This window comes from Dermochelys coriacea, chromosome 9, assembly GCF_009764565.3.
Source record: "Dermochelys coriacea isolate rDerCor1 chromosome 9, rDerCor1.pri.v4, whole genome shotgun sequence".
Lineage (NCBI taxonomy): Eukaryota > Metazoa > Chordata > Testudines > Dermochelyidae > Dermochelys > Dermochelys coriacea.
The window spans coordinates 35,834,108-35,853,034 of NC_050076.1; the positions used below are offsets into that span (position 1 = coordinate 35,834,108).

The window sequence follows — 18,927 nt, forward strand, 5'->3', positions numbered from 1 at the left end:
TCTCTCCAACTGTGACAACTCAACTCTAGTACCAAGTCTCTCCCGCTTCCTCTGTCCCATTTCCCGTGCCTGCCCCCTACCCCCACTCTGGTCGATGCTTATCAACATCCATATCTGTTTGTTAGCTGTAGGACACTGATTGTCACAAGATATTCACTACTAATATGGAATCTTCACATCCTTATTAGTCCTAAGGAGCTACGGGTGAGAGGAGCCTGACATTTTCCATTACCTAGGGGAGAGGAAGGAGTCAGGCTGTTCTCCCCCACTCCTCCTGCAAGAAATGTATCTGTTTTTGGATGCAGAGTACTTTCTCTGCCAGGGAACCCAAAACAATGTTCATTCACTGACTCTCTGTCTCTGGAGGATTTTTTCCCTGAGCTTAAGATGCGAGTGCTGTGGTGATTTGCAGCTAGAAGAGTTGCAACATGCTTGGCTAAAAACTATTTTAAATAGCAGGTAAAAATATTAACCACTTCTCAGCTTTGGGGGTACATTCAAACAGTTTCCACCAGCACAGCCCCTCCGTGTTCACATTTAGAGTTACTGTAGAATTGATCATAATGGCTACTGGGGGGAGAATCCAGATGTAGTATATTAACAACCGATGATTTATTCTGTATTTCTTGTGTAGAAAGCAAAGCTACAATTTCAAACTTTCCTGCCTTCTCTTAAGGGTACTTTTACCCTTTTTTCTTCTTTTCTTTTTCTTTTTTTTTCCCCTGATTTTTCCTTTAGTCACTGCCTTATTAAATCTGCTCTGTTGCCTGTTTACTTTATTTATTGGTAAATGCTTTCAGATTAATCTTTCCTTCTTGGGAGACTCTCTCTCTAAAAGCTGGTCAAGAGCTAAGGAAAATCCACTAGACTGGATCTCTCCTCTTGCAGCCTAGGGTAGAATGTGGTGCAGAAACAAATTTTCCTCTAACACATAGATTCTGTGGGACAAATACAGCCATTAGATAAATGTGATTAACTCCCTTGGGTTTAGTGAAGCTGTTTTCACTAGGACTGAATATAGTCTGTGTCTTTACCTTAACCCATCTCTCAGTTCCTGCTTCCCAACTCTGGATCTGAGTAGTGTCCTTACTTTGCAGGATTCTTAATGGGACAGTGTGCTGTTTCCACACAAAACACTTTACCAAAAAAGGTATTGATGGCCCTGACTATATGTAATTTACCTTCACATTATAAATTCCACACAATATATGAAACAATAGCAAATGTGTACATTAATGCTTCTCTTTTACTTAATTACTAGGAAATCTATACACTCAACCAGTTCTTTAAATTAAACTATAGGAATAGCAAAGTGGGAACAGATTTTAAAGAAATGCTTGGAGAAATCAATTCTTTGGGCACTGTTTTGAAAATGTAGTATCTACTGTCTTGTCTCATGTTTTGAATGCTCTTGTCTTCATGCAGGTCAGTTTAGTTAGATCCGAGCCTCAGAGTTTGTCACAAGTGGCAAACATTTTCATGAAGAATTTTGCTACCATTTGGTAAATCTCCATAGTCCAAAATGTGTAAGGCTTCTAACTGCAGCTTTATTTTAGCACCGCCTTTCATGGTTAGGAAGTGTCAGAACATTGACCTGTTAATTGAACTTCTCCTGGGAAATCACTGGGTAAACGTCATTCATATGATGTTTTTGCCTGTTAATTTCACAACTGGATTATTAGATGCAGTAGTCTCTTTTTTAAAAATCCTCCCCATGGACAGAAGTGTAGGAGAGTTGTTCAGTGTATAATTTTGGTAGATTTTCAGCAGATGCTCCTTCAACTATGGGCTTTTTGGTCTCTTTAACATCTTGATGGGGCTCAGCTTTCGTGGAAGTATAGTCTCTGGAGAGATGCTATACAGATGAGTCCCTCCCAGGTATTCTGCCTTGGTGGCACACAGGTAAGTAGAATGCATCTTGGGGTTAGGAGGTTGCACACTAAGAATTTGCATCTTACCCCTTCATCTTGGAGGTGTGTCAACTCTCTCTCTCACTGCAACAGCTTTTGCAGAAAGGGTGGGGCCATGGCTCTATCTCCTTGGTAAGTCTAGCACTGATAGCAGTGCCAACGCTCCCTAATCTTTGCTCTCAGGACCGGGATCATGACTATCCCAGTGTGTGTCTGTTCAAATGGGTGTCCTTTATGCTTCCTTTCCCTATTTGTTCATCATTGCCAGGCCCTAAATATCCTGTTTTTAACCTCATTAACAAATAGCCCTATATTCTTAGCCAGGTACCATCTTTGACCTTGATCAGCAGTAATCTGGCTGCAAAGCAAAATTTGACATAGAAAAATCAGTTTGTGATGCATTCTCTAAAGAATAATATCCTCTTCCTTCTATCAGCTAGAGTCAGCCTCAAGTACAGAATAATTGCTCAAAACCCCTTCATATTGACTCTTCATGTCTTCTGTTTTCCATTATCTGTCAATTGCTAAATATCTTAAAAGACAGAGTTAATAATAATTATTAGAGCAAGCAAAAGCATTTCCTCGGGATAACCAGTAGTTTCAGAAACTTCATCTGTTCACCCTGCTTTGTCACCTATTTAAAAAAAAGTGTCCATATTTCATTGCTATCTAAACAAACAAACTTCTGCCCTAGATCCATTTCCTCTTGGGCAGTTTGCCAGAAATAACAAATTCAGCTTCAACTCTTTGCTTAAGAAGTTTCACTTTATTGAGTAGAGTTCAAGTGCAGTCTATTACCCTAAACTAAGTGATAAAAAGGCCTTTGATGTTAGCTTCTTGAGTGACTTATATAGGCTAGTGCTTCCTGTAGGGAAAATAGGGCACCATCTAAAGGAAATGTTTGATTTATCAGGTAACTCCCTCCCCAAGTTCAAAATTATACTGCAAATGCTTGACTGCCTTGTGGAAGAATTATACATACACATAAATAAAGGGCCTGATCCTGATCCCATTCAGATTAAGGGGACTTTTGCCATTGACTTCCATAGGACTATAATCTGCCCCAAAATAGTAAGAAAGCAGAGGATATGGTAATGTGGATATTCTGAATTCATTGCTAGTCATCTTCTAAATGTAATTCCAAATATGGAGATTGAAAATCAGTCTCCTTTCCCTCTGGTCAATGGAAAACTGCTTCTGTTTGTACAGTATCAGTAGTTCTTACTAAACTGGAGCTAACATTCTGTTATATGTGAGTGTTAGTTATGCATATGTGATAGGTTATTTGTTTAATTACTTATTTATTACATGCATTTATAAGATGACCATTGCCATGTTATCTGGAGTTATTTTTTTCCTGCAAGTTTGACAAGGCAAGATTTCATTATAGCCCCAGCCAGCTCCTACTGTTCAGTGGGAAACCCCTGCCCTCTCCACCCCACCCTACCACTGTTACCAGGCCAAATAAAACACTAATTACAGAATTAAGACATATCTCAGTCTGCATCTTAATTCTGAGTGTTTTTATTTTTATGCAACTTTATTGTAAGGCAGTTAATATGTCAGCATGTGGAAAGTCTGCACTAGAGGTTGTCTCTAGTACAAACACACAAACCGTGTATCTGTAGAGTCCCTTCATTACGTGAGTAATGTAGCTGGAGTCAATGTACCTTAGGTCAAGTTACCACGGGATCTACCCTGCGGGGGGTGGACGGGAAAAACTCTCCCGTTGACTTACTTTTCTCTTCTCCTCAGGGGTAGAGTACAGGGGTCGACTGGAGAGTGATCTGCTGTCAATTTGGTGGGTCTTCACTAGACCTGATAAATTGACCGCTGGTGGATTGATCCCAGAGTGTCGATCCCGGCTGTAGTGTAGCCATAGCCATACGTGAGAGTAGCTCATGGGCTGTGATCACAGCCTGCTCACTTCTGCTCCTCCCCCTCCCTCCTGTACAGAACTAATTGAATTTATCAATGAGGGGATTTGTGAAGGGCCCTGTTTCTAGTCAGGGCTAATGGCACCAAAATGAAGTGATTCCCTCTAGGTTACTGGCTGTGGGTTTGAATCCTGATACGGCATGTTAGCAATTAAAAAAAAATTAGGCTGGTTGGAAGAATTTTGACATACCAGTTTTTTGTGGGAAAACGCAGCTCCATCGAAATGGAAATGCTTTGTGAAATTACATCAATTTCACCAAAATTTCATTTCAGAGGACAAAAGGGAACAAGTGTTCGGACAATATCTATTTTGATATTTCTGGAACTAAATGTTTCCATTTTTCCTTTCAAATAACTTTTCCCTTCAAATCTTTATTCTGTATTATATTTATATAATGTAAAGTAAAAAAAAACAAAAAACAAAGTTTCGACTGAGCCAGAGCTATTTTTAAAATTTTCTCCTGTGGAAAATTTTGAAATCTTCAGGTTTCATCCCAAATTGGAATGCAAACAGACTTCAACATCCTCCATATAATAGGATTTCCATTCTCTAAACAGCTCTGGAAATATATCCTCCATGCTAGTGGAGGGAGATAGACAGTATTTTTAGATGCATCTGTGCTAACTAGAGCAGGAATAGAATGATTAATTGCACGATTCTGCCACTGCAGCAGTAGTACCTTACTCTGCCAGTAGTCCTCTTACTGGCTTCAGTGGGACTTCCCATGAAGTAAAGTACTACTCAACTGGAGTAAGGGGGTCAGAATCCAGTACTAAATGAATAGATTAGATAATAAATTAACTCTATATTTCCCTAAGGAGGAGAAAAACCACACAATATCCTGCCTATCCAAAAAATCAGTCACTGGTTGGACTGTGCCACCTTGGATTTATGCCAGAATGTTCAACACTGGTGTGGTTGGATGGAGTTTGTCATGAACAGGATTGGCCACTCAGGGCAGTTTAGATCAGTTATTGCAGCTAAGTTCCCTGAGGACTCTTTGGAGGCTGCAAGTGGGTTCTGGGGCAGGGACGCAGCTGAGAGGCTGGTTGCTTGACGAGAATTTCCAGCAGCACTCAAAATCCCCAGTCATTCAGTTGTGTCAGTATCACAACTAAACCAACGGGCACAAATGAAGCCATTGGCTAGAGCTTTCTTTCTTTCACTGCTGCTGAAGCTGCTTTGCTTAAATCATAGAATATTAGGGTCGGAAGAGACCTCAGGAGGTCATCTAGTCTAATTCCCCCCTCAAAGCAGGACCAACACTAACTAAGTCATTCCAGCCAGGGCTTTGTCTTTCCATGATGCATTCTGGCACTATTCTTGAAACATGTACATGGTTGATTTCCTGTGGCCCACGTAATACCGAGTATAATCCTCATGCCTGTTTGTTGTTGTTTGTCTCTGTGTCCCTGAAATATCAGGACAGTGTCTTCATTTCCCGGCCATTTCACAGGCAGCCTCACCTACGTTCCCCATCTTGTGGATGACTGAGTGTTCAGAGTCAGAGTTATGTTCAGTGCACAGAGGTGCTGCTGGCAAAGGATACTTCTTGATGAGGTCTTGTGTTTGTATGAGAAATGCATCAGTTTGGGGTGAAAGGATGCTGTAGTAGCCCCCTGGATAGAGTATATTCCTTTCCTGCAATATGTCTCCATAAGCCAATCTAAGCAGGCATATTTAAACCAAGAGGCAGGTTTTCCCACACTCTTCTCAGCACTTCCTTTTGTGCTGTCTTGCTTGTTTTTCTCTCCATGAGTCCTTCCTGTCACCAAGTGTGTGCCTCATAGACCCAACACAATTTTCTGCTGAGTGCGGGGGACCCATGGTAGCAGAGGTATTTAGCAACAAGTTAGCAGAGCAGTGGCTGGGTACTGCAATCCCATATGACAAGCAGGTTAGACAAATACCTGTCAGGGATGGTCTAGATAATACTTAGTCCTGCCCTGAGTGGAAGGGACAGGACTAGATGAACTCTCAAGGTCCCTCCCAGTCCCACGATTCAATGATTCTATGACAACTGCCTTCTCAGAATCCTGATGGCTGGGTTCACAGCTAGAGAGAGTCTCAAGGGATATGCGTTTTTAAGAAACTTCAAGTACCACCCACCATCAGCTCTGAAAATCCTTTCATTTCTCTTGGCCGCTAAAAGAGAGAGCATAGGTTTCCTGTTGAACATGCAAGACTCTCCTTTTGAAAATCCCTCAGTGCTAGTCTACACCTGGGCTGCAGAGACTCTTGTTCCTTCTGCAAAGCTTTTTCGCCTTCCCATGGAAATACAGCCCATCAGCTGGGTTAAAGGGAACATTCATGTCTGTCTTGTACTGGTCTACAACCCAGCAATTCTGTATTCTGAAGGGGGATAACATTAGGGTTCTTAGATACATGGAACCTTATGTCCCCTATCAAGAGATGTGTTTTTATCAAGCTAGTTGCTTAAGGAAACATAAAAATGCTGGAAACCAGAGATGTGAGCTGCTGAAAGCCTTGGAAGTTCTTGGAACCACTTCATTTATCTGGACTGCAGGCTCATCCTTATCTCAAAGTGTATTGTGATTGTGTTGTCAGCCTGTCAGGTGCATGTTTGGAATAGGAGCAAATGGGGTTTATAATGATTGTACAAATACATAAACCTGTTACAAGATTTCAGTAGCAAGATCTAAATCAAGTAAGATATGGCAATGGCAAAGCAGGACTCACTACACTCTGATCTTTGTAGGAGATGTTAAAATGAAGTCCATTCTGCCCATCGTATACAGGGCTTCTTCACAAAGGGTAGGTGATTAAAATCCTGGTGTCCTTGCCAAGATTTTTACCTCTACGTGCAATAAAGCACATTCTAATGCCTGTAAGGTTTTATAAGCACCCAGGAGCTGGGTTTATCACACACAAGAATCAACAGTTATTATTAACTGCTCACATGTTCAGCTCAGTCTGTATCTATTTAAGCTCCCGGAAACCTCTAGTTCCCACTCAGCATGCACAGAGAGATGCAAGTGTAGTCACTCCAACATTAGTGTTACATGATTTAATTTGCATAATCACTCCTAGGCCACCTGTGAGCTATTATTGTGAGTGCACAATGGCATCACACTAAGTACGCAAGGTATATTCTGGTTTCAGAGTAGCAGTCGTGTTAGTCTGTATTTGCAAAAAGAAAAGGAGGACTTGTGGCACCTTAGAGACTAACAAATGTATTTAACCATAAGCTTTCGTGAGCTACAGCTCACTTCATCGGATGCATTCAGTGGAAAATACAGGGGGGAGATTTATATACATATATATACACATATACACACACACAACAATGGGTATTACCATACACACTGTAAGGAGAGTGATCACTTAAGATGAACTATTACCAGCAGGTAGGGAGGGTGGGGGGGGGGAAGGAAGAAATTATCACTTGTGGTGATAATCAAGGCGGGCCATTTCCAGCAGTTGACAAGAACGCCTGAGGAATGGGAGAGGGGAAATAACATGGGGAAATAGTTTTACTTTGTGTAATGACCCATCCACTCCGTCTCTATTCAAGCCTAAGTTAATTAATTCCAATTCAGCAGTCTCTCGTTGGAGTTTGTTTTGAAGGTTTTTTTTGTTGAAGAATAGCCACTCTCAGGTCTGTAATCGAGTGACCAGAGAGATTGAAGTGTTCTCAGACTGGTTTTTTGAATGTTATAATTCTTGATGTCTGATTTGTGTCCATTTATTCTTTTACGTAGAGACTGTCCAGTTTGACCAATGTACATGGCAGAGGGGCATTGCTGGCACATGATGACATATCACATTGGTAGATGCACAGGTGAACAAGCCTCTGATAGTGTGGCGGATGTGATTAGGTCCTGTGATGGTGTCTCCTGAATAGATATGTGGACAGAGTCGGCAACGGGCTTTGTTGCAAGGATAGGTTCCTGAGTTAGTGGTTCTGTTGTGTGGTGTGTGGTTGCTGGTGAGTATTTGCTTCAGATTGAGGGGCTGTCTGTAAGCAAGGACTGGCCTGTCTCCCAAGATCTGTGAGAGTGATGGGTTGTCCTTCAGGATAGGTTGTAGATCTTTGATGATGCGTTGGAGAGGTTTTAGTTGGGGGCTGAAGGTGATGGCTAGTGGCGTTCTGTTATTTTCTTTGTTGGGCCTGTCCTGTAGTAGGTGACTTCTGGGTACTCTTCTAGCTCTGTTAATCTGTTTCTTCACTTCAGCAGGTGGGTACTGTAAGTTGTAAGAATGCTTGATAGAGATCTTGTAGGTGTTTGTCTCTGAGGGGTTGGAGCAAATGTGGTTGTATTGTAGAGCTTGGCTGTAGACAATGGATATTGTGGTGTGATCTGGGTGAAAGCTGGAGGCATGTAGGTAGGAATAGCGGTCAGTAGGTTTCCGGTATAGGGTGGTGTTTATGTGACTATCGCTTATTAGCACTGTAGTGTCCAGGAAGTGGATCTCTTGTGTGGACTGGTCCAGGTGGAGGTTGATGGTGGGATGGAAATAGTTGAAATCATGGTGGAATTCCTCAAGGGCTTCTTTTCCATGGGTCCAGATGATGATGTCATCAATGTAGCGCAAGTAGAATAGGGGCATTAGGGGACGAGAGCTGAGGAAGCGTTGTTCTAAGTCAGCCATAAAAATGGCTACTAGGCAACTCTCCAATGCCACTTTCTACAAGCCATTACTCTCCGATCTCACTGAGGGTTACCAAAAGCCCACTGCCAACTCTGTCCACATATCTATTCAGGGGATACCATCATAGGGCTTACTCACATCAGCCACACTATCAGAGGCTCGTTCACCTGCGCATCTACCAATGTGATATATGTCATTATGTGCCAGCAATGCCCCTCTGCCATGTACATTAGTCAAACTGGACAGTCTCTACGTAAAAGAATAAATGGACACAAATCAGACGTCAAGAATTATAACATTCAAAAACCAGTTGGAGAACACTTCAATCTCTGGTCACTCTATTACAGACCTGAGAGTGGCTATTCTTCAACAAAAAAGCTTCAAAAACAGACTCCAATGAGAGACTGCTGAATTGGAATTAATTTGCAAACTGGATACAATTAACTTAGGCTTGAATAGAAACTGCCAGTGGATGGGTCATTACACAAAGTAAAACTATTTCCCCATGTTATTTCCCCTCTCCTGTTCCTCAGACGTTCTTGTCAACAGCTGGAAGTGGCCCACCTTGATTATCACCACAAAAGTGGTGATTTCTTCCTTCCCCCCGACCCTCCCTACCTGCTGGTAATAGCTCATCTTAAGTGATCACTCTCCTTACAGTGTGTATGGTAATACCCATTGTTTCATGTTGTGTGTGTGTGTGTGTGTGTTTGTGTATAAATCTCCCCACTGTATTTTCCACTGAATGCATCCGATGAAGTGAGCTGTAGCTGCCAAAAGCTTATGCTCAAATAAATTTGTTAGTCTCTAAGGTGCCACAAGTACTCCTTTTCTTTTTAAGGTATATTCTGTATATGTAAAGAGAAGCAGGATAATCTTACAATAACAGGAGCTCCGTTTTATGGCTGCTAGATTACTTCTGTCTAGTAGCAGGGGAAAGACCTCAGAAAGGCTTACAATGGGGGTTGTGATAAACCTACCAAGCATCTTCTCCACCCACAGGCTGCCCCCTCTTTTTGGTTTTTTGTGCACTTGGGTGTGAGGGAGCAAGCATGAGAAGAGCTTGAGACTTACTTGCACTGTTGTGGAGGGAGGATCAAGTCCAGTGGCTGCCCTTATTTGCATATGCATATAGCTGCTCATGCTTGTGATGGATCATAGCAATCTTCCGCTTTGTGTTACACGTCACACAAGTTATTTCAGGCTGAAGTCAATCAGCTTGCTGGGTAGCTGGCGATTTTTCTTTGCTAAAGGCTAAAAAAATAAAATAATTGCATAATTATAGAATATCATTATATGCATGAAAGGACAGAAGAAAGGGAGAGTGGAAGCGTCAACAAAAATCCCAAGAGAAAGTTTCTCTTTCTAGCTTTTTTTTTTTTTTTTTTTAAAAACAGTCAAGAGATTTCGAAAAGCATCTGCACTTGTGGGTGTCAATCCGAACTGAACCAAACCACTGAACCTTTTGAGGTTCACCTATTACTAGGCTCACTTTGAGACAGTTTTAATTAGAAGTGGCACCAGCTTGCCCAACAACAGAGGTACATCTGCATTGCATCTGGGAGTGAGCCTTCCAGCCAGCGTCAGTAAGCCCCACTAGTGGGAGTCTGCCTTAGCATGACAATTGTACCGGTGTAGATGCTGCTTTGACATTACAGGTCAAGCTGGAGCTCGGGCTCTTGAGCCTTGGGGAGAAGGTTGGGATAGGGAGGGTAGGTGTCTTGAGAGCCTGAGTTCCAGCCTATGCTGCAATGTCAAATGATATTTTTAGTGTGCTAGCGCAAGCCCCACTAATGCAAGTCTGTCCACTTGGGCCGGGAGGCTTGCTCTCAGATGCAACATAGACGTACCCCAAGTTTGGTTCCAAATGCAGCTTCTGATCCAGTGTTCTCCAAAGCTCAGGGACGCTGATGTTCAGCAGGGATAGTGTTTGATCAGTCCAGCCCAATGCTGCATGTACTTAGTTAATAACCCATGCAGTATTTTTTAAACTGGTGTCACTCTTACAGGGGGGGTCAGCATGTGCCTGTGGAGGGTGTCACTCTTGCTGGGGGGTGGGAGTATAGCCTTCTCCAAGGTGGTATTAAAAGCTTGAGGCTTTGTCTTCCTCTCCCCTCACTCTTGCTTTATAGGGGAGGTGGTGCGCTCATCTGTGGCCATTCATGCCAGTTACTGACGCACAAGGAGGAGGCTGCATTGCAGGTCTGGAGGTAGAGCTGGTCAAAAGAAAATCGTCCACACTTTTTAAGGAGAACAATGTCTTTTTGGCCAGAAATTCTGTAAAATGTTTGCCTGGTCACATTTCCCCCCCCCCCTTCTTTCTTCAGCCCCTCCTTCCCCCCCCAATCAACACAAAAATTTGTTTTATATTGGGGGGGGAAGAAATCATTGAGGTTTGTGTTTTTAGGTTCCCTCCCCCCCATTGACTCTCACTTGTTTGCCTTTTTCCACTGCAAAAATAAGAAAAAAAAAAAAGTCAAAATCCTCATGAAAACCTCAAAGGTATTTGGGGGAAGGGCCTGAGAAACTAATAAAACAAAATTTTTCAATTCATGTTTTGATTTGTTTGGATGAAAAATTTCAAAACAAAATGAAAGCTTTGTTTCTTTGGAAGGGTTTTATGAAAATGGAATTCTATTGCTCAGTGAGCGCTTCCCACAGACTTCCTGCCAATGGTCAGAAGGCCTTACCGGAGATCATTGGTGCCTGGGATGTAGCAGGCCTGTGCATGTGCATGCTTTTTTGTCCGATCTCTCTCCTAAATTGCCTTCCTTGTGTCCCCCATCCAAGTCACTGGGGGGATATAAAGGGTGCCCAAGGGTCATGGAGCATGCAGTATTGCACATGTGCAAATGGAGCAGCTTTTTGAACCCCTCATGTCCATGCTACTTGCCAATAAAGATTCTTTGCATCAATCCACATTGAAAGTGGCAGTCTGAATCCAAGGAATTATCAGTTATTCTCTGTTTGAAGTATCTCCATAGCTTCTGTGACTGCTTATTTGATCTTGAGCACTTTAATACAATTTAAAAATGTAAGGGGTCTTGATAATTGCACTGAGCATTAGAGTTTTATGGGTATACATGAAACTTAATGAACAAAGGGAAAGGTTACTATTTACTATAAACATTTTTATATATATATAAATGTCACATGAAAGGCTGCTGGATTAAAGAATTACACCATATTGCTGAGTGCCTGGAAAAAAAAATCACTTAAGCATTATGTTAGCCCTTGGCAGAATATACTGCAATATATACTGTTTAAGGAATCTACATCTCTGTGTCTGAAGTGACGCTCTTAGGACTCTGTGTACAGACTCAAGTACAGTAATCTTCTTTTTATGTGTGAGAGAGAGAGAGAGAGAGAGAGAGAGAGCGACCGACCGACCATGTAAGGGCACAGAAGGCCTCTGAATGTACCTCAGTACTATTACCAGCATGGCTAAAGAAATTACTTCTCTGTAAATATTTTTGGCCATTTATGCACTTAGGATGGGGGCAAGAGAGTGTAGATTCACCATCCTCATGCTCCTCTTCAGCTGCTGATCATATACCTATTTCCTCACAAAAGCTCAAAGGGAACTTGAAATTAATCCACTCAAAATCTGCATGCATGATGGCACAATCCTTAACCAAATGCACGTAGCCTAAAAGCAAATAGTCATCTGGAGATTCCTGCAGCCCTCAACCAATATGCAATGCTTATAGATTGACAGTTGGCAGCCTTTACTCATACCTTCTCAAGTTGTTTGAATTGTTTCATTAAGGCATGGGTTTAGCTGGAAATCCTGCATCATGGCATAACAAATACCATTGCCTTTTACAGGCGCTCTCTCCTCTGTACCAGCAATACCACATTGCTCTTCCATGCCTCATTCTTCTTGAATGCACTGATTATTCTTGGGCATATAAAAAGAAAAAAAAGACATTTGAAGAGCAAAGAAAGAGGACCTGGGGATTGTGGGACTTCATGGTTGTCTGAACAAAACAAATTAAGAACTCATTTCAAGTGTGGGAAGTATACATCAAAGATTTCATAACTGAAAGATATTCAACAGGGTTTGCATTTTCAGGTGGAGTCAAGGCAAAAGGGAGAGATCATTACCCATTAGTTCTGAACTTAATACTGTACGTCACTGCTTTTGTGGGATATAGTTAAAGTTGAGAGAGATCCCTTGCATCTGAACAGAAGCAGGTTAGTGCAATGGCTTAAAACCTGGAAATACCTCTTGGCAGAGGGAAGGCACTAGTATGAAACATAAATGTCCTCTTTAAAGAACAATCAGTGGCAAGGATTGCCCGCAAAGGTCCCTTCCTCCCCTCAATGTCACTGTGATTTGTAGGAATGATCAGTTCCATCAGTAATAGAATACATCATTAGAGAAGCAGGACAGAGTTCAGACTTGAAGTATGTTTTTGACACTGGATTAAGTTGAACCTCCCCTGCTACTCATGCCATTTTGGTAGTTCTGCTGCACTGAATTGTCTAAAGGCGGTGCCTTCAGAAAACCCAGTTTAGTGTGACAGTCTGGTGATAGGAACATAAGTCTCTTAAGGAAGGGCAGGAGAACTGAAAAACAGGAAGGAAGGAAGGCAAAAAAGGGTGAATTTGAAGAGAAAGAAATAGGGGTGGGAAGGGCCAGCTCCCAACACCAGCATTCCAAGCAGGTGCGTGGGGTGGCAATCTGCAAGGGGCCGCAGTCCGTGTGCCATTAGGGCGTTTCCACAGCAGCGGCAATTCAGCGGCAGTCTCTCTCTTCAGCTGTCTGCGGTGGCAAATCGGTGGCAGCTTCTATCTCTTCAGCCGCTCGAGGTGGCGGCAATTCGGCGCACTGCTTGGGGCAGCAAAAATGGTAGAGCCGGCCCTGGGGGTGGGGGAGAGTAAAATGTAAAAGTGAATAGAAGGGTTGATCCTTGAATGTTTAAAAAACACCTTTCCCACATATGTGATAGTGTAGTGTGGCAGGCACTCACCGCCATGGCACCTCCTGCTGGTCATCCGGGAATTAGATCGGTTCCAACCTCAGAGTGTCTCCTGCTGGCTGGTGTCTTCCTACTGATGCCTTCTTCCTGGTCTCCACCACTTGTAGCGCTTCTGGCCCCGTGTCCCTCCCAGACCCCTTTCCGGCTCGAACCACCATCCCACTAACCCCAAGTAGCCCCACCTCACCTCAGTGATCTATTGCCAGTCCTCCTCTAGCCCCTTCCCTCAGGGGCAAACTGCAGTCTGAAGTGGCCACTCATTGTCAGCAAAAGGGTTGGACCTGCTGCCTTTCTAGCCCCAGCTGCCTCCCTGCAGCCCTAGTACCTCCCCTGGTCTTTAGCAAGGCCTCAGCCTGGGGACTCACCAGGCCAGAGCTCCTCAGCTCTGCCTCCGTACCCTGCTTGCTCTCCTAGGCAGCCTGGTCCTCTCTACTCCTCAGCTAGAGCAAGAGTATTTTTTCATGCTCTCAGCCTGCCCTTTTATCAGGGTCAGCTGGACCCTAATTGGGTGTGGCCACACCTGTGGCTGTTTACCCAACCAGCCTCCCCTGGCTACTTTTAACCCCTTCCTAACCAGAGCGGGGTGACCGTCCCTCTATAGATAGTCACTTCTTACCTACATAAGGGAGGTCTAATGAGGTTAGTTCTTTCTTCCAGGAAATTGCTTAAACTATTTTAACTATTATTTTCATTCCTTTTGGTGATTTATAGAGCCACTCCTTTATACATCTCTGCTAGACTGTATGCAACAAGTATTACAAATGAATGAACCAATCATAAATAGGCTGAATAACAAGAATATCAATTGTATTCAGCAAGGCAAATCTGGCCCACGTATAATTTAGTCTATATATGATCTATTTGTTGGTTATCAGTTCTGACGCCTAAGATCAGCTGCCTTCAGGAGAGGGTAGCAGGACCTGTGCAAATTCAATTCAGCTGGATGAGAAGATCAGCTTCTCTTCCAGTGCCTGATCCCACTTACCTCCTAACATTATGGGAAAGCGAGAATGCAGAGCCCATTCCTTTCATGTTCCTTGGACCTGGATAGGTGCGGATCGCTTCCTTGCTCCCAAGTCCTGAAGGGTAGGGAAGGTAAGACAGAGGAATGTGGAATAAAAAACTCTGTTGTAGCCCCACTGCTTGTCCTCCTCAAAAGAGAGGCAGAGCAAAGTTTCTCTCTTCTTGGGGCTCTCTTTTCCTGGGGACTGAAGAGCCACATCATGTACCTCTATCCTTGTGGTTACTCCACTCCCTTAAGTCTTTCTGGAAGGGAAAGAAGAGGTGTGGAGTGTGTTCACATCCCTGCACATGCTTCCAGATTTCACCTCTTGAATCTCAACCCTTCTAAAGGCCCAGGTTTCCCATTCGTCCACATTGACTTAAGGAGCGTCTTCTAGGGGAAGACTACAGAAGTCTTTGGGGCAGCAGTTGACTGGTCCTCTCTCTTAGACTCCTCGGGGTAGTCAACTGGCTTACCCCGTTGGCATGTTTTCTCCATAAACCATCTTTAGATGAAAGAGATATTGAGTGGGATTTCTGGATTGGGGGACGTTCTGTCTGGCATGTGGAAGCTGGATGATATTCAGTTGTGGGGGTCCAATTAAAATCTGTTAATTTAGACCCCTGAATATGAAAATCTTCCATATATCAGCCTAGTTGCCCATCACTACTATACAGTATCTATAATCTCTCTTCTCATTCACTTTGTTTTTTTTCTGCATGCTCTCTCACTCAAATGCAGCAGGGATGACAGGAGTTATAACAGGGGCAGCATCCATCAGCAGCCCTTGTTAAAGGACTAACCTTGCAGATACCAAAAAAACCCCAACCCCAAAGAAACAAACAAACAAAGTAACAACCCCACTGTAGTGTTTAACTAGCTACTGCAGAATCATTATTATTTTTGAAATATATTCTTACATAATCAGGAGCTAAGAAAAGAGTGGTTTGAAATCTTCAGGGAAAAAATATAAATAAGAAAGTGCAACTAGTTATGAGTGAGGTCCAGTTTTACCCCACAGTTTACAGCTGGGCTGGTGGGATGTTACAGGGTCAGATGACCTGCCCAAAGTCACACAACGAGTGTGAGGGTTAACTGAGAAGTGAGCCCATAGCCCTCCTGGTCCCTGTCCTTTGCTGTCACAACTAAACCCAAATTACCTTCAAATACGTAGAGATGTACCTTGTCAGAACAGAATTTCTGGACTTGTCCCAGCTGGATTCCCTCACCTGCCTGAATTAATTAACACTTAGTCTTTATAGAATCCTTATTTCTGGTCACATGAAAAGCCTTCTAAGATTTTTTTTTTTCCATTTAACTGAAAGGAACCATTGAACCAGGAAACTGGAGGTCTTTCTGAGATTTCCCTGTCATGGCAAGTTGTCAGGAAACCTCCAGTAATTGTTTTTACTCTTATATCAATTGCATCAACTCAGGTCCATCAACATTACTGTCCTACCATTTTTACCTTTCAGCAAGATTGTAGCAACATCTCATTTGCCTGCTGCTAAGGGAAGCATAAGAAAACTGATTAGCCTTTGTGTGTAATTTCATTGACATACAAATAACGCAACCAGTTAGAATTCTAAATCCAAATGACTCATTATTGACTATTGGGCTTCAACTCTTTTGATGATACAATTTATCTGAACATAGAGATACTGTGTGGAAGGAGTCAGAGGAAATTATATTTGAAAGAATAACTAAGTTACTGGCATAGGCCTTGATCTTGAAAACACACACGTGCTTAAGTGTTGACATGAGTAGTCTCGCTGAAGACAAAGTTACATCTATGTGTTTGCTGAATCAGGACCACAGTACTTGGTGTATAGTCTACATCTTGTGATAATTGGCTTTTTATCATCCCTACTGTATTCTGTTAGGGTTTTTTTGGGGTGGAGGGGTTATTTTATATATCTTATTATTTGAAAAATATAATAAACGTTCTTGATAAGACAAGTATAATGCACGCTACATTCAGAAGTTTTAGAGAGGTTTGGTGTACTGTATCAATGTGATGTTTGTGTGTGACACCATAAGAAATCGGAAGTCAAATTCAGATCTGGTGGAAGCAAGTGTAATTTGGTTGAAATCAGGGACAATTTCAGACATGATGTAGCAGTGGGTGACTCCACTGTGTTTTTAAGAAAGTAAGAGATGGAAAAGAATTGAATATATTTTTTTTGTGTTTTTTTTTTAATGGAGGAGGTAATAAACCAAGATTATGGTATCAGTTGTAAGTGGTAACTGAAAACTGAAGGGATTTGGGAAATTCTTATGTTCCAGAATCAACTCTCAAAAGAGTGTCCAATAAATGTTCATTAGTGACACACCCTAATCCAGCTCTGATTTCTGCAAGTAGAAGCACAGGAGACTTGTTTCTCTAATCTTTTTTGTTTTTAAGATAAGAAAAAGTTATAGTGATGGGTGATGCTCAAAAGGTTCAGAGATTTGATCTGTATAATCCCTGAAAATCCAAATAATTCCTGCAGTTTTCCTTTCCTTTTCCCTAGCCAGACTTCCTGACTTGATTAGTTCCTGACCCTGCTAGTTTCCCACTTTGGAAGAGGCCCTGATTTGGACCAGCTGCCTCTGTTAGGGTGACCAGATAGCAAGTATAAAAAATCGGGACAGGGAATGGGGGGTAATAGGTGCCTATATAAGAAAAAGCCCCCCAAATCAGTACTGTTCTTAAAAAAAATGGGATATCTGGTCACCCTAGCCTCTTTTCTTCTGCATTGTTTGAAGAGGCTTGGCACATCTTCCATCTTGGTTACCAACTTCATAATTTGTGTGCTTTTGAACTTCCTTAGTATTCGGTAGATGCAAAATGTATAACATGTCTCTGACCCTGGGGGAAGTCCAAGAGTATGCAAGATTTGAGACAACAGTCAGCCCAAGAGAGAATGTCAGGTCTGCTAAGACATAGATGTGGACTTTGCAGGATATCAGCAAATGCAAGAAGGGTCTCTGGGAACAGATTGGGTGAGGTGGCGATATACCAGGTTGATCTGAGTCTTCAAAAAGGGTTGGTTCTGTTTAATCTTTGTGAGAAAAGTCAGGGTCAAGATACTTCTGTCAATGTACTAATATATAATATAGTAAGTGTGACTTTTGGGGGAATCTAATTATATCCTTTTGTGTGTCTTGATAAGCCTATTTCTGGGACACATTCCCTTCTTAGCACTTCCAGATCTTTTTGATTGTGTCAGACCAAGAGATTAGAACACCACAGCAACAATAATGTACATAATCCAACAATGCAGCAAGCCATTGTAATGGAAAATTTGGATTTCTAGCATATCCTGAGGATAGGGCAGTACAATGCCAGTTGGGAAGTGTACTTGTATAGACTCTTCCAATTCATGCACAGGAGCAAAGGAAAGTGTATAAAAATATTGAAGAGTGAATGTGTTCCAGAAGACACTTCCTTTAGCAAATATCATGAATTTCTGTTACAAACTTGCTTTAATATTTACTTCCTTTAAACATCTATTTTATACCGAGCTGTAGCTGCTAATTTAAATCCATTGACATATTGTGAACCCTATTTGACAGAGAACAGTTTGTAATGACAGAACAGGGCATGATTGTCTGAAGTGAAGTCTTTTTCAACTTGAAGGAAAATTTGATAACTCCACATTCTTTTCAGTGTTGTATGTGATAAATTCATGATAACATCAGGAGAGTACTGGGTTGTGTGTGTGTGTATATATATATATATTCACATATATATATATATACACATATATATATATATATATATATATATATATATATATATATATATAAAGTCATCTTTAACACCGGTGTCACTGGTGAAGTGTAATTTAGGACAGCTGTTGTGGCTTGTAACATTGTGCTCTGTCTTTCATTGTTTATTTGTGCCACCCTGTTAGCTGAGTGATGGCAGTAAATGGGACTGAAGAGGATAAGATTACAGGAAGGAGGTGATATGAGATAGTCTTATACCTGAAATTAGTTGGAGCAGGTCAAATGTACAGTATTCTATAAAGAGAAATAAGACTATTCCTTTTTGTTAGCCATTACTTTCATACTGGAGTGAAGGAAAAGACAGTGCCTCTTCAGCCCCGTTACAGTACGGAAGAGGTCCATTGCTCATCTAAGCTCTAGTAATTGTTTATTCAAGCTGACATGGGAATAAGGACATAAAAGGAATGGCTGGAAAGGAAGAAACCACTTGACCTAAAAATCCTGTCCCCCTTTAAGTTTATCTTAGCCCCAGTTCTCTGCTCTGTCATGGTATCCTTTAATCCCTTCTCTCTCCATAAAAGTGCCAAGATGTCTCCTCAATCCACTTATACTACAGTACTTGTTTCCATGATCTTATTTGGCAATTAATTCCGTAATTTTATTACTCAGACCTTGAGTGAAATAGTTTTGTCCTGTATATATTTATTTTTTTCATTATTTTTGAATATGACTCCTGATTTTTGAACCCCTCATTAAACTGCT

The 18,927-nt window shown here is 41.9% G+C and overlaps 2 long non-coding RNA genes across 5 annotated transcripts in view; one reads left to right on the forward strand and one right to left on the reverse strand.

Annotated features, from left to right (window-relative positions):
* LOC122455836 overlaps positions 1 to 18,927 on the forward strand; it is a 59,890-nt gene that overhangs the window by 38,594 nt on the left and 2,369 nt on the right. Inside the window, exon 2 of the long non-coding RNA XR_006274328.1 lies at positions 18,351 to 18,449. This is a non-coding gene — a long non-coding RNA (uncharacterized LOC122455836). The remainder of the gene's footprint in view (positions 1 to 18,350; positions 18,450 to 18,927) is intronic.
* On the reverse strand, positions 1,075 to 13,901 carry LOC119861570. Of its 4 annotated transcripts, none has more exons than XR_006274327.1 (4): positions 13,814 to 13,890; positions 12,202 to 12,691; positions 9,538 to 9,717; positions 1,075 to 2,268 (listed from the first exon to the last, which is right to left on the reverse strand). It is a non-coding gene; the product is annotated as an uncharacterized LOC119861570 (long non-coding RNA). The 4 variants fall into 4 exon arrangements; XR_006274325.1 differs by having other exon boundaries at positions 12,202 to 13,330; positions 13,814 to 13,871; XR_005294947.2 differs by lacking the exon at positions 13,814 to 13,890 and adding an exon at positions 13,440 to 13,562 and having other exon boundaries at positions 12,202 to 13,330.